The sequence below is a fragment of the Syzygium oleosum genome, unplaced genomic scaffold (assembly GCF_021117445.2).
Source record: "Syzygium oleosum isolate NSW1041296 unplaced genomic scaffold, Sole_v2.1 Sole_v2.27, whole genome shotgun sequence".
In the NCBI taxonomy this organism is placed as follows: domain Eukaryota; kingdom Viridiplantae; phylum Streptophyta; class Magnoliopsida; order Myrtales; family Myrtaceae; genus Syzygium; species Syzygium oleosum.
The window spans coordinates 3,791,807-3,805,056 of record NW_026607511.1 but is presented as its reverse complement, the minus strand read 5'-3'; the positions used below and the strand labels follow the sequence as shown (position 1 = coordinate 3,805,056).

General features: G+C 44.2%; 1 pseudogene; it reads right to left on the bottom strand.

Moving 5' to 3' along the window:
* Positions 1-2,261: 2,261 nt before the first annotated feature.
* Positions 2,262-13,250, bottom strand: part of LOC115661789 (bifunctional riboflavin biosynthesis protein RIBA 1, chloroplastic-like) — a 29,135-nt pseudogene continuing 18,146 nt past the window's right edge.

Sequence of the window (13,250 nt, the reverse complement as noted above, 5' to 3'; positions counted from 1 at the left end):
CATGAATGTTGGGTATAACCACGACGAGTTCGATATATGATAGCATTTTGCTTAGACATAATAGTATGGGTATTGGAATTTGACATGTCTATCATGTTGAACTGCGATGAGCATTTGGCATGGGTTCTAGTGAGAGTTTAGAAAGTTGGTATCGAAAGGGGTTAATGTTAGAAAGCCAGGGAGTGTCAAACTATTTGTCTCCCATCGAAGTATGAACTGATCCTTAGCTACAAGTCCTAAGTTACTCGGTGATATCGTATTCCTTGTATCCGATTAAGCAATCTTGAAGCTCAAGTTGCTCTCCGATCAACGTTTTGTGGGCAAGCTTTTGTTATTTGCTTCCGAACAAAATTCATGTGGCTGGTGCAATCCAATTGGGTCAGTGCTCTGCTGCACACTCCATGGCCAAAGCAGATGACGTTGCTAAACGTGGCTTTGCTGGGATAGTCAAACCTTGAGTTTGATGGTAAACCTCAGATCGATCAAGACATAATCCAAAACTTCCACATGAGCTGAGCTTTCGATTCGTGGTAGTTCTCTCCATCGCGACACTTCCAGGTCACTTGTTGTGATACTCAAACTACATAAAATCTCCATGAACCTAAGTATGCTTCCATGTGATGCAGACATCATCGCATGTAGTACTTTGATTTCAATTTTCTATAGAGAAACACATGATTGGATCTGGCTATAAAAAGAAGTCATTCCTGTAGGGCACTCCATCATTTATTATTTATATTCCAGAGTAAGTAGCCAATCTCTAGTCATTTATGACGTCAGATGAATGTTTTCTTTAATCAAACTCTGGAGCAATTTCAACTAATCATCAGGCCATTACTATGTTACAGGGAAAAACAACTTACGCAAACCTTAGCACATCAAATCTTATCAGACCCAAGCCCAAACCTTTTGAGATTGTTCTGTAGCCCATCAAATAAAAAGGGCCCATGCCCAATTTAGGCCCTTCAAACGAAAATTAAGCCCACAATAGCAAGGCCCCAGCCCGAAATTCCCCCTTTCCTTCTTCCCTTTTCTTGGTCACCGAGAGGAGACGCGGCGTGAGAGGCGCGCCCTTGCCCTGCCGCGCGACATCCATCGCCGCGTGAAGATGCGGAGGAAAGCCGGTGGTGTTCGGACCGCGGATGACGTTACGCTGATCCAGGTCTTGAAACTTCAGCTTCAGGACCATGCGACCGAGGTCGAGAAAGCGAGGGTCGAGTTTTGAGGAACAGATCGACTTTCGTCGTCAGCGAGATCCGTCGGCTCGAGGATCTGAGAGAAGAGGGCGTCCGTAAGATCGGAGAGGGAGTTCTTCTCCCCTGCTGTCAACTTCCGGGAGCCCAGCCAGATGGTCCTGGGGGATTTGGCTTGTGGTGTTTACGTGCAGGAGGCTGAGTGGGCCGGAGCTGTGCCCATTGCCTAAGAACGACCGAGGCATCAGCTTTGCCCTAGAGAAATATGGTTCCAGGGTTCGCGATTCCGTGATGTTGGGCTTCGCCAGGAGTCCCGAAGCATCGGAGCAGCTGCGGTCTTACCTCCGGAGGAAGGTTCTATGGTTCGAGGAAGAAGGCCCCGACTTGAAGCAGCAAAATTGATATATTCCGAGTTTGTTTCTCTGATTATGAACGCCTTGCCCTGGCTTTGATAATAACTGAAACTTTGGTTGTAATCTCGAGTTTGAAATGACAAGAATCTATTCTGCAATCAACCGCTCATCACATGTTCGATGAATTGTCTGGGTAGCAGCATCCAGGATTATTCGAGCATAAATCTGACCGAGATATGTTCTTATAAAGTGAACTTGGCTTAGGCTCCATTTCCTCTCGCTAGAATGAGTCCAGCCATGAATTTGGAGTTTGAGATGATTGAAATTTACTCCTCAATCGACCGACCATAAACCGTTGGACGATATGTCTCCGAGAGGAAGTTGTAAAGTAACTCTTGGTATTGGAATTGTTATATGGCTTGGACGTTGTAGGGCACTTAGCTAATCCTAACTCTTGGGTTGTTAACAGGGCGCACCGATCCTAACGCTCCATTGTTGTTCTTCCGGTTAAACTTCTCAATTTTTACTTTCGCTTCAGATATAATTGCAACATCAAGATTTACCAATTGATTTTCAATACCTTCACCCGAAAACATCGCCGAGAGGAGCCCAAGTTTAACTGCTCCAAACAACACTAATTTTTCGAAATGGGATTTTCTTTTAATACCACTTGCACATGCATCTCAATAATATCCCCCAAATAAATCATTAGAAGTTAAACTATCCTGCAACTCCTATGAGTCAGACAGAGCCGGATCAGGAAGAAACAGGACTGCCTGCCCTTTTTGCTGATGAGATTGCTAAAGCGGTCATTGACTAACGCTCCATAGATGCGCCCCATCTTGGAGCTTTTCGTATCCAAGTGTCATTTGTTCTCCTTTATTACCAGAGGGACTCTCCCAGCAATAGTCAAGTCATTAACTTTAAGCCTCACATACTTCGGCGGGTTGTTTGTCATTAGCTTCATTATTTCGACTCCCAGTATTAGCCAATATGTCAAGCACTAATACAAAGGCGTCAAATGCTATGAAAACTTGGATGATAGAGTGATTCTTTATCCTAATTAAATCTCGTCTTTTGAAGATAAGAATTTAAAGCCTTGGATTCAGTCACTAGCTTTCTCTAGTAGTCCTACAAACTATGTACAGTCTCTGAAACAGTCACTGAAATTCAACTGCCTCTAAATTCACGTTAACGACATTAGTTTATTTAATATTCTCGATTCCGTAAAGCATAATGACAGTGACCATGAATCAACCTCATTCAGAAGCTAAATTATGCAGGACCTCTCACATTAGTCTAGTTTCCGACTTGAGGAAGAAATACCTGAGCACCAATTCTGTGCTGTCTAGAGTCAACGAGCAATCCCAGCTCCGCATTTGCCTCCATGGTGTCACGCCCATCGTCCTGCAGGTTATAAGCAGATAGTCTGTGCCCCAACCCTATGCCTCTTCCTTCGTGCCCTCGGAGGTACACCAGCACGCCCCTACCAGCCGAAACTATATGCTGCATCGCAAGTGCAAGCCGGTTGCAAGCAGTTACATCTAGCAGATCCAAATATGTGTCCTGTGAGACATTCCGAAGGTACCCTCAGAAGGACATCTTGACCATCTCCAATGTCATGCTGTTCAGACGATAAATTATAAAGTATTGTTGACACCTAAATTTCGACCGACCATTTAATTAGAAAATTAGGGATTAAACTTTAACCCCTAAACAAAAATATTAGAATTGCATGGCATATAGATATTAGGAGTATTCCGTTAATAGTTAATTAGGCTCATATAATTTGCATATTTATCGGACCGACGGTGGATGGACTCAAGTGAACGGCTCTGAACTTAATGAAATTGAACTAAGCCTGCGGTGGCTAAAAATCACGTGCATCAAGTCAAGAAAATCTGATTATCAAGATTTAGCTATCCCATGGTAGATATAAAAATCAGGGACAATCTTTGGGGTATATGTGCGTACGTGGTGGATTTTGACAAAAATTCGGTCATCATGGGAGCAAGAAAATTGACCGGCAATAAAGAGGAAAGAATTGATGCATGATTCTCTGGCAATATTCACACAATGTTGGCAAAATAATAAAGAAAAGGAAAGGAGAAAAAGTGAATCTCACGTTATTGGGAAGGGATAAAAGAATATATTTCTTTTCCTTGTCCAAAGTTTGATATCCTCGCCTATATAAAAGAGAGTGAGGCCATGCAGCGAGGGGGGTTTTTCGGAGAATTTTCCAGAAGACAATTTTGAAGAAATCAAGAGCAATATACACGACCAGACCAGAGAAGTGACAACGACGAAGCAGCCTGGCTGGATCTCATCGCCAAGCTTCAAGCCGCAACGAGCTCCAGACTTGCTGCGACCCCGCGTTGCTGAGCCCCATCGACACTATTGACGTCGCTTCCTTGCTCGACCCAGTAGTTCCTTCTTGCCGTCGGTGACTGTGACCCTCCGCAAGCTTGTCTTCACTAAACCAATCGCTCGGACAAATTCCAACTGCGCGTGGCTGTGCCAGAGATCTTTGGACGTTGTGTCCACTGGAGGTTATTGGTAAAATAAAAAAGGAAAGAAATTTTTGCATGCGTGCAGGTGTGCTTCGTGACTGAAGTGGTGAAAAGTCCTGGAGGAGTGCACTTGGATCATTCACGAAGAAAAAGAACACAAGTGGTATAAATCCTGATGTGGTGATTTGGTGCAAAAGTGCTCGGTGGGTGCAGTTGAAGTCCTTAGAATTGAGAAAGTGTTCTGGCATTCATCTTCGTCCAAAATCGGCAACATCAATAAACTCCCAAGGCAACTCATCACCTCGCGTGTTCAATAGTTGCGACACACTCGATCAAGACTCATCCTCGAGCAGCCATTGGGAGGTTGATCCCCGCGTCTCGAGCGGTACCACCCTCGCTCCTTCTCGGCTGAGAGCATTGCGGGCCACATCGTGAGCCACCATCGGACATCACCGCCGGTCCACCCGCCATCGGCCATCCCGTGATCCGCAAGCCCGATCCGGCACCGAGTTCGAATTTGGAAGATATCCGCAAATTAGGTAAGGTCATTATCCAAATATTTTCCGAAATATTTCATTTCCTAAGTTTTCGGTGTTTGAATATTTCGAGGATATTCTTTGGTGGATTGTTGAATCTTAGGATAATATTTGCGATATCCGCAATATTTGAAACACTTAAAATTAGGAATTTTGCCTAATTTAGCAATGTATCTGGACGACTATCCGACCTCATCCCTAAGGCACGATACGCGGCGATACGGAAAATCGTATTCTTGTCCATAATTACTTGGACACGATAATAGATTTTATTTGCTTTCCAAATTTGATCAATCAACTTTCCGTCGATATCTATAACTCTATAGATATGACCGCTAGTTTGATTTCTTTGCCTCATTTAAATTTGATAAGAAAAATTTCGCGGATTGTGTGGATATTGATTTGATGGTGGTGTTTATCTTTTATTTGATTTGGTTTCTTTAAAAGAAAAGCCAAAAAGATTAGATGCAATTTGAATTGATTTCTTTGAAGATAATGTTGCATGTTTAGACTATATCTAGATAACATTTTTTTGAATAGAATAGGACAACCAAGATTTGCTAGAAAGATAAGATAATTTCTAATTTAAATTAGGAATTAGGGTAATTTGTTTCCTTGTTTAATTAGATATTATTCTAACCTTGATAGTTCATTTCGGGTTGATTTTAATTTCGAATTTCGACAAAAAAAAATACCAAAAAGAGAGTTCTAGAATAGGTTAATTTGCTTTCTTTAGTCTAAAATTGCACGCTTAGATAATTGGCATTTTTAATTCCGAATTTCATAAAAATACCAAAAATAAATCATTTGCCCGTCATTAGAAATAGGTCATATTGTCGCGTGTCATATAGTTTGCATGTTAGGCTGTATTAATCGCATGTTAATTTTTGCACGTCATTATATATAAGTTAGTTTTCATTTAAATAAGTGAAAATCCTAAAAAATATTGAGTGAACTGCTTGTTAATTAGAAATCATATTAGGATTGCTGATGTGATTTTTTAGCTAACAATACAGATGCTTACGTTACTTCGAGGTAAGTAATTCTCCCAATCTTGCAATTTATTTAATGTTTTGATTATTGGGTGTTACTTTGGTGGTTTGCGCACCCGCATGATCACCTCACATGCTAGTGACTAAGTTAAAATGGATTCAAACCGCATGCATAAACATTTTTTGAAAAGAAAAGGTACCGAAAGGGCGTTAGACTAGATCTAGCGTAATCAAGTCCCCGAGCTTAGAATCTCTGGTTCGTAGGAATAAAACATATCTCCCTATGTTTTATTTAGGTTTCTAATTGACCTACCACAAATAGATTAGTGGCGACTCCAAGCATGAAAACTTTTGCACGTTAAAAACTTAAACCCTAAGTTGCGAATTGGTAGGGCTTGGGAGGGCCCGAGTTAAGCTTAGTCTTGATAATCCATTAGCCTGAGCAAAATTTTAGGTCGCGACAGCTTGGCGACTCCGCTGGGGACTTGAGTTAAAACTCTTAGTGGACTTAGGCCAGTTTTTCTTTTCAAAAAATATCTTTTGCTTGGCAGCGAGGATCCCGGGTACGTCCCTAACATTTTAGGTGTTAAATGTTTTTGCAGAATGTGAGGTATAAGGGGAGGCATGATTGTTAACCCTTGTTTTGCAGGGAGGTGTTTGGATGTATGGTTTATTTTATGCACGGAGAGCTGTATGATATAACCTGCTGTGCATGCCTTGCATTTACACTACACCGCACACACTACCCGCTGCCGGACCTGGGCGGCATAGGTTTAGGATGGTACTAAGACAGCGGGCACCCCGACCACATCCGCCTGGTATGGGTTGCCCTCCTTGGTCCCGAAAGTTTTTTTCACGGTGTCATTGAGTTCCCACCACGGTTGCACCCTTTGCAACCCGGGTCGGCTCATTGACTAAGCCGGAGACAGGGGAACCTCGGCCTAACCACAACCATGACTGGTTTAGCTTGGTAATCCTCGCGTCTCCATTTTGCAAGCCAGAGTCTAGATAGAAATCGAACCTCACATTTCATGGGCATGTCTTTGTGATTGCCATGGTCCTATTGGGTAAAGTAAGTTTTCTGAACCTTTATCTCGCAATTTATTTATGTTTCGTATTTTCTTTGGTCGGTTCATGACATTAGGTCGGTCGTGAGTCTTGGTCCATATACTATGGGAGGGGCAGATATCCGGATTCTTGATGCTCCTAAGGACAAGCTCCGTGCCTGGTGGAACTTACTCAGTCCGACCAACCGTAAGCTGGTTGAAGGCCACATCGGAAGGCTACTCCCCTTATTGGAAGTCAAAGTCCGTACCGGCCTCGTTCGAGCATTAGCACACTTCTGGTGTCCCGAGACGTCTACCTTTATATTCGGTAAGCATGAGCTCACCCCGACTTTGGAAGAATATAGCGTGATCATTGGAAAACCTTTAGGGTCGGAATTAGTTACACCACCTCTAGGAATTGATTCCACCTTAATGTTGTCTGAATTTTTGGGTGTCGGAAAAGATGAATTGGGAAAAGTCTAAAAAGAAAATCGTGGGACATGTTCCTTTTCGTACCTTAGTCAGTGTTTTGATAAAGCCACATTTTTTCAAAAAGGCAGAATATTTTTGTTAGCATTTTTCGGGTTTGTGATTTTTCCCCACTGTAAGAATGCGTTTAGTTCGTCAATTGCATGGTTGGTCCAACAAGTCTGTCTTGGAAAGAATTTTGTCAACACCATTTTAGCCGAGACTTTCATTTCCCTCACTAAATTTAAGCAACATGTTGACAAAACGTTTCATGCCCCCCTCGAACTTTTGCAAATTTGGTTTTTGTCTCACATAAAAGGGTGCGGCGATTTACTCACAATATCTAAGCTTAGTGATTCTAGCCATCTAGTCTTGAGGTATAAAGAAAAACAAGGGGATGCACCCGATTATCATTACTCTGAATGGATCATTTTCATGAAAAACGCTAGACCCCAAGGTTTCCAATGGCATGCTAACTGGTTCCAAGTCGAGGAAGCTCGGCTTACGTGTAATGATATTGGACCGGTTCCACTCTTGGGTTTCACCAGTGCGATCGAATACTACCCCGCCAGAGTGTCTCGTCAGTACCAGATTCCCCAAGGACTCCCTCCAGCACTACAACCAGAACTCCTCCAAGTCGACTTCACCAATGGCGATGAAAACCACGAAGGGACCGTAGCTTAGCTCAAGAAGATGTGGAAGAAGTGTCGCCTCCTAAGGATAACCCGACCCCAAAAAGAGCTCAAGGGGGAACAAAAGTCCTACTTCTCGATGACCGAGTATATTCGACAGCACAAAGTCCCACAGGAACTACTACCGAAGATACCCAAGGTGCCTCTCAAGCCCGCCACTCGCTCAGAGAACAACCGTCTCAAAAGGAAGGCCGAAGAAGCTCAAGAGAAAGCATCCAAGATAGCTCGAGCTTATGAGCAATTGAAGAAGGAAGTCGCCGCCCATATGTCTATGGATCAAGTCAAATAGAATAGCTTGAATTTTTATTCTCTTTTCAGTTCTAGTTTTCAGTCTTGTTTAGGAATTGAGTTTTTTTTAAGAGATTTTAAGTCATTGTCGTTGTAAAAACACGAAAAAAAAATTTCATTTCAATAAAAAGGTCATTTTTAATTAAAGCGTTCAGACCAATGTCATGGATCGGCATGTGATTCTTCTTGACACTTATGTATGCCTGTTTTATCCGTGAATTAGGTAATTACGGACCGATCACGATCGCCTATTTGCACGCGGTCGAGAACTAGAATGGCCGATCAAACTGACTTACGAGATCGTGTCGTTGGCATTGAGGACCAAATGAAGCAACTCCTCGTCGCAATGCAACAGATGTCCGCTGAGATCAAAACCCTTCGGCTGACTCCCGTTCCTACATCCCCTGAGGCATCAGCCCCAAAGCATAAAGGTGGAAAAAATGTCGATAGTGAAGAAGATGACGACCTTCCCGATTTAGTAGATGACCCCGTCCAGATTATCATCAACAAGGACAAACCTGATGAACGGGTCAACAAACTTGAAGAGAGAGTGAAGCAGTTGGAAGGCTCACATGATTCACCCTCAATTGACTTGTCTCTGTACTCACAGATCAAAATCCCGAAGAAGTTCAAGATGCCAGACTTTGACAAGTACAATGGCACCTCCTGCCCAAAAGCCCACCTGCAGCTATATCACGTACAAATGACACCGTACGTTGATAATGAACTCCTGATGATTCATCCATTTCAGGCAAGTCTGATGGGTCTTGCCTTGAACTGGTATCTCATGAAGAAGATAAATGGCCTCAAAACCTGGAAGGAAGTTAGTGAAGCATTCCTAAAGCAGTACAGGTTCATAACGGACATCATTCCCACCCGCGATGACCTCGAGCGTGCTCAGATGAAGAAGAATGAGTCATTCAAGGATTATGCTATCAGATGGAGAAACATAGCCGCACAGATTATCCCAGAACCCATAGATAGTGAATTGAAGAGGATGTTCATTAAAACTCTTCCGTTCGAATACCGTAATCGGATGGTAGCCACTCCGGCTGACAACTTCAATCAACTCATCCCTATAGGCGAACAGATTGAGATACAGCTGAAAGATGGGTGGTTTGTGGAGCCGTCTTCCTCGACCAAAAGATTTGGTGCAAGAAAGGAGAAAGAGCCGGCAGCTGAAGTGAATGTGACTTATACCCAACCGAGCCGGCGGAATGCTAACCCTGTCCCAGCAATCCAAGTAGCAGAAGCTCAACAACAAAATACGGGTCGTCAACCCTTTCAGAAGAAGAACAACAAGAGGCAATTCACCCCCTTTCCCAGGTCGTTGTCTCAAGTATTGGCGGTCCTCCGAAAGAAAGGCTTGCTTACTACTGAGCCAAAGCGGCCCAATCCTGAGCAGTTCTATAACTACGATCCGTCTAAGAAATGCGATTATCATATGGGCGAGGTGGGGCACTCAACCGACGATTGTTTTACCCTCAAGCACCGAATCCAGAACCTCCTGGACACGAAGGCTTTCTCGTTTCAACCTGCTAAGCCGAATGTTCAGAGCAACCCGCTCCCTGATCACGCGGGTAATGTGAATGCTATATTTAGTTTCGATGCTGGTCGAATCAAGAATGTCAAGGTGTATACCACCGACGTCTACGATGAGTTAGTGAAAGCCGGTTATTACCCTAGTAATGAGGACCTTCCCCTGGCTGTCATGAGAGAAAGAATCTCAAGAATGATAGAAGCTGGGATGATCGTTTATGCTGACCACACTGGCATCGTTTCCACTATCTCCGAAGTAGTTATTAATTGGGAGGAGGAGTTTGCTACATTGAACACCCGGAAGGACAAGGGCGACCCTTTGCCTGAAGATATGCCTCCGCTCGAAGACGCGTCTGATGATGAAGAGATCATAGTAAGCACGCCTACAGCTGATGAAGGGATAGTGATCGAAATACCTCAACCGTATGAGTACAGTGATAATAAGGCTGTCCCTTGGTCCTACAGTCTCGATGTCGACTTGGTTACCAGATCTGGGCGTACCTATAACCAAGCTAATGCCCAACCTGCAAAACCTGTTACTGATAAAGAAGCCAAGGAATTTCTAGCTGTGATTAAGGCTAGCGAATACAACATAGTTGAACAATTGCGCAAGCTGCCCGCGCAAATCTCTCTACTTGAACTACTCCAGACATCTGTCAAGCATCAGAAGGCCTTAATGAAGGTGTTAAGTGAAGTCCACGTGCCAGAGACGATCGATCATGACAAATTGGAGGAATTTGTGGGTTCTATACTCCTCAAGGACCTTATAGCCTTTTCAGATGAAGAGTTCCCTCTCGAAGGGAGGGGGCATACCAAGGTACTTTACATTTCTGTCAAATACAAGACCTTGCATGTAGCCCGGGTACTCATTGACAACGGATCAGCCTTGAACATCTGTCCTTTGACGACTTTACACCGCCTCAAGATAGATCCTTCTATGATAAAATCTGCGAAGACCTCCGTGCGAGCCTTTGATGGAACCAAGAAAGAAGTGATGGGAGAAATTCACCTTGACATACAGATAGGACCAACAATATTCAACATCCTATTTCAAGTTATGGACATTCCCACTGCATTCAATTTTCTGTTGGGTCGTCCATGGATTCATACTGCCGGAGCTGTACCATCCGGTCTACATCAGAAGGTGAAGTTCGTTATGGAGAGAAAGTTAGTCACAGTCCACGGTGAAGAAGAGCACCCAATTTACCACGCAACGGCTATCCCCTATGTTGAGCCAGATTGCAAAATAGAATCGAGCTATCAGTCGCTCGAGCTCGTATCAACCATACATGCGTCTAGAGGATCATCACCGCCCATTCCTGAGGTGTCAAATGCTGCAGTCATGGTTGGAAGAGTAATGGTGTCCCATGGCTTTACTCTGGGTGAAGGCCTTGGTAGGAATGGTCAAGGTATCCGCCAATCGGTGGAAGTCTCTCGGAGGCCCCACACTACTGGGCTGGGATACCAGGGGTCAAGCGAGCCAAATAGTGGGGGACGTGGACATGGACGTGGACAAGGTCGAGGTCGAGGTCGAGGAGACGGGCAGAATAGACAGCGATCCGAAGAAGAGCCGAATGGTGAAGAACGTGGGCATGGAATTACCTAAAACAATGGAGAGGATGGGCATGGTAGGTTGCTTCGACACATTCGTACCACATTCCCAGGTCTTCCAAGAATGATGCATGAAGAGAAGGAGGTGATCGATACTTTGGGGCAACCGAGCGGCAAGTTCGATTACTATGTGAAATATTCGGCGCCCCCAAGCTTCTATGTTGACCCCTGTGACATTGTCCCATATGGATGGGGAGGCATGGATATTCCAATACCTCAAAGACAAGATCCTGATGATGCAATGGAGGGAATCACTGCCCTGTTCGATGATTTCTTCATTGGAGCTATTGAGGAAGGACCGTTGGAGGGGGCAATCATGTGACACGTGAGGGTATGGGAATGGTCCAATCTGATGAATTATGTGCTATCGAACCTAATCTCGAGGAAACTGACGAACTCGAAGATTCCTCGAACCTTCAGCGCGATCTAGAGCGTCATGAAAGACCTAAAGTCCTGACGACAGACCAAACTATCACCATTAACCTAAGTGATTCAGGGGAGCCTAAAGAGGTGAAGATAGGGGCAACCCTTCCCGAAAGTGAAGCGAAGCGCCTAGTGCAACTGCTGAAGGATTATCAGGATATCTTTGCCTGGTCATACGCCGATATGCCGGGTTTAGATCCTTCTATTGTAGAACATGGTCTGCCTACTAATCCGGGCGTGCCACCCAAGAAACAGAGGCTATGGAGAACCAACCCCGAGCTTTCGAAGAAAATAGAAGAGGAAGTCATGAAGCTCTTGAAAGTGGGATTCATTGAAGTCATCCAATATCCCAGCTGGGTGGCCAACATCGTGCCAGTCATGAAGAAGGATGGCCGAGTTCGGGTTTGAATTGATTATCGCGACCTGAATAAGGCCAGTCCTAAAGACGACTTCCCATTACCACACATAGACGTTCTGGTAGACAGTACCGCTGGATTCGAGCTATTTTCCTTCATGGATGGTTTCTCGGGTTATAATCAGATAAGGATGAAGGACGGCGATAAGGAGAAAACGGCATTCATTACCCCTTGGGGGACATTCCACTACAAGGTCATGCCCTTTAGCCTTAAAAATGCCGGCGCAACATATCAACGGGCAATGGTGACACTTTTCCATGATATGATTCATAAGGAGATCGAAGTCTATGTCGATGACATGATTGCCAAGTCTCGACCTGGGAAGAGTCACGTAGATACCTTGAAGAAATTATTTGAGAGACTTCGTGAGTTTAAGCTCCGTCTCAATCCAGCGAAGTGCATATTCGGAACAACCTCTGGCAAATTACTCGGGTTCATAGTAAGTAGTAAAGGCATCGAAGTCGATCCCTCCAAAGTGAAGGCTATATGTGAGTTACAACCCCCATCGACCGTAAAAGAAGTGCGAAGCCTCCTGGGTAGATTGAACTACATAGCCCGCTTTATTTCCCAACTCTCTGAAACTGCGAAACCATTCTTCAAACTTCTAAAGAAGAATGCTCAAGTGGAATGGGACGATGATTGTCGAGAAGCGTTTAATGAGCTAAAGCAGTACCTAATGAAACCACCAGTGCTAGTCCCACCAATATCGGGGCAGCCTTGATCCTTTGCCTTACAATTCATAGCTAGTCTCTGGGTGCGATGCTAGCCCAGAAACGGCCTGGAGATGGAAAAGAGCGAGCCATTTATTACTTAAGTAAGAAGTTCACCGTCTCGGAGTTGAATTATCCTGAAACCGAGAAGACTTGTGCTGCACTAGTGTGGGTGCTCCATAGGCTGCGACAATACACACTGCATCACCAGACTTTGCTTGTAACTGAGAACGATCCCATCAAGTATTTACTTGATCAACCAGCTTTGGTAGGGAAGTTAGCCAAGTGGCAGATTTTAATTTCAGAGTTTGATGTCCAGACGATGCCACAGAAGTCAGTTAAAGGCCGAGTAATTGCTGATGTGTTAACCGAAAATCCTGGAATCCCTGATGATGATAGATATTCTCCAGAAGATCGCATTTTGGTGATAAAGGAGGATACATGGACCATGTTTTTCGATGGAGCTGTAAATT